Genomic DNA, 2,657 nt, shown 5'->3' with positions numbered 1-2,657 from the left:
GTCTTCAATCCAGAGGGAAAAACAGCAATCAATATATAAGATTACCATGAAGAAGTCCTATTCATGCCAGATGGACAACCTCTGTCTTCTTACCAAACGGTTCTTGCTAAAGTTTCTTTTTTGCAAAGCCTCAGCCTGCAGTGGCCTCGCTATTTCCTTACTTAGAGCTGCCGTCTCCCCCAGCCTGGTGCTCTTGATGTAGCCTTTGATAATTCTTGCAAATAAAAATCCACTCATGTGTGATATTTAGGAGAGAGGAAAGGTTTGATTTGCCTTGGGGACTTAGAACCATTATAAAGATGCCCTTAATGGAAAAAGAAATGCAACAAAAATTAGGAACTCAGCACTTGAGCCAAATCAAAAAGCATACCAAATCACTAGACTGCTTCTTATTTTACATAACATACATAATACACCCCTCTCCCCCCCCCCACCAATAATCCAAATTAACCTATCAGTTTAGGCTAGAAATCAAGAGGATCAAGGTACAGGCTTAATGCCTTCTCAGCTGCAGCCAAGATGGATTTGGGGCACTGAAGGAACAGACATTTACAGACCAGGCTTCTTGTCACCTCAAGTTACAAAACACACTTCTAAGAAAAATCTGGACCAAGTCGTTAAGTGGCCCATAATAACAATAACCAGCCACATCCTTCCCACAAAATCTAGTCCAATGAGGTACAGTTTGCTGATCTTTCATTTACCTTTCACTTCCAATTCCTAACTCATTACTGTATTCTTTTTTTTTTTAATGGTCACTGGAGTCTTTAATTACAAACTTTTCTTTGTCATTTAGAAGGCATCTGCTTTCTCTTCAAACCCCCATCATGAAGTGTGAGCCCAAATATCTGTCTCTCCCTGGAAGTTAGGGCTCTGAGGAATTTTTGGCTGAGGACATATTAGAACAGAGAGAGGGTGACATTCTATGTCACCCCATGTGCCAGTTGTCTGTGTAGTCTTCACAGCGGCTGTGGGGCATCCAAGAAAATGCAACTTAGCCAAAGAAAGAGTCCTGCAAATTTGCAAGACAAGAGAAGCTCAGGGTTTCTTTAGCTAAGCCCAATGTCTATAACCACTCCATGAATGTCACAGGGACCTTTGTGGTCCTGGTTCAGACAGCATCAAAGGCACTGTGTAAGTTTGCTAGATATTCAGACCCCAGGCTCCTTTCTGAATCTGCAATCCCCAAATGATTCATACCTACATCATATTTAAGGAGGACTTATCCAGAAAAGGATCTCTCAACCTTCACTGGACTTACAAGCTGACCAGAGAACATAAAAATAAATTACTGAAGTCTGGGTCCCACCCCAAGAGATTCCAATTTAATCAGTCAGGGGTGTGGCCTAAGCACTGGGACTTTTTAAAGTTCCCCCAAGAGACCTGAGGTGCAGCCAGAGTTGAGAGCCACTGGCTTTGGTCCAGAGAGAGGGCTACTTTTCCCAGGAGCTTCTTTGATGCTGAGGCAGGCTGAGATTCCTAGAGTCCAGGACTGATTTCCAGAGCTGCACTGTAAGTACTAAGGGAGAACTCCACTAGAACTTAAAACTCTCTGACCCCTGCTTTGCAGCTCCCTTTTCTCACTCTGCCCCACACAGCAGCTACTGAAACCCCAACCCCAGTCCCCGGTCTTTGCAAAACCCACAAGAGTCGGTATATATTGCTACTTTAACAATACCAACTTGGGGCTCCACTGGAGACCTACAGGCATGTCTGTTGTGCATGCAGACAGACTTGGTTGCTGGTGTGAACTCCACAGTAGGTCTAGCCTTTCATCCTGCCAAGTCATTAAGGATTTGTAAGGATGAATGAGCTGTCAAGAGAGCGAGAGCCTGCTGCAATGCTCCTTTATTAATTATGGGGAAGTGATGTATTGGCAATGGCAATGCTTCTCTTGGAAAGGACAATGAATGGTTCATCGATTGCTGCATTGGGTCTCTTCCTGCCTCGGTCTTAGTGCTGAGTTTTCCTTTTACTCCGCTCTGGACTTTTGTTTGTATTTATTTATTCATTCTTTTTAAAGAGGCACCGTTTCCACAGTAATCAGCCGCTGGGTCTTAATTCCCAGGTGAGCTGACACCCCGAGCGCTTAGCTGGGGAATCCCTTCTCGCCCCCGCGGCCCCGCCCATTTCCTCGCGCGTTTGTGCCCGCGTGGAGCAGCAGGGGATACCCCGGCAGGTCCGATGGCGGCGGATGCTTAAACCCCGGCACGAACGCATCAGATCCCTTTGCTTCCTTCAGGAGAGGAAGGGGACGTGGGGGAGGAAAGATGTGCGGGGGGTAACAAATTCAGAGGTGAGAGACGGGTGGACGGCTGGAGATCTGGGCTGTGTCTACGGATGCAGCCCAGGAAGAGAAGGGAAAGTTGCCGCGCCTGTCTGCTTGTCTGTGTGCGCGAGCAGCGGGTCCAGGGGCTTCTTGCCCTCCGAGGGAGCGTCGGCTGGGGCGGGGGTCACCACGCATCGCGGGTCCCGAGCCCCGTGGAAACCTAAGATATAGTCTGCGCGGCCCGCTGCAGAGAGCTAAAGGCTGGTGGAGGTCTCCACCGACCCGCGGTGCGCGCGCGCGCGCGAGCGAGCGAGCGAGGGAAGGGGAGAGCGATCGATCGTCCGGGGCGCCCTGGGAGGGGCGGGGGTCGGGCCGCGGGGGGGGGCGC

The 2,657-nt window shown here is 49.2% G+C and overlaps 1 protein-coding gene across 2 annotated transcripts in view; it reads left to right on the top strand.

Annotated features, from left to right (window-relative positions):
* Positions 1 to 1,414: 1,414 nt before the first annotated feature.
* Slc8a1 (solute carrier family 8 (sodium/calcium exchanger), member 1) overlaps positions 1,415 to 2,657 on the top strand; it is a 289,161-nt gene continuing 287,918 nt past the window's right edge. For both annotated transcript variants that reach the window (XM_013017993.1, XM_013017990.1), the window contains exon 1: positions 1,415 to 1,512. The gene's annotated coding sequence lies outside the window, so the exon portion shown is untranslated. The remainder of the gene's footprint in view (positions 1,513 to 2,657) is intronic.

The sequence above is a fragment of the Dipodomys ordii genome, unplaced genomic scaffold (genome assembly GCF_000151885.1).
Source record: "Dipodomys ordii isolate 6190 unplaced genomic scaffold, Dord_2.0 Scaffold37, whole genome shotgun sequence".
NCBI lineage: Eukaryota > Metazoa > Chordata > Mammalia > Rodentia > Heteromyidae > Dipodomys > Dipodomys ordii.
This window is presented reverse-complemented; position numbering and strand designations above follow the sequence as displayed.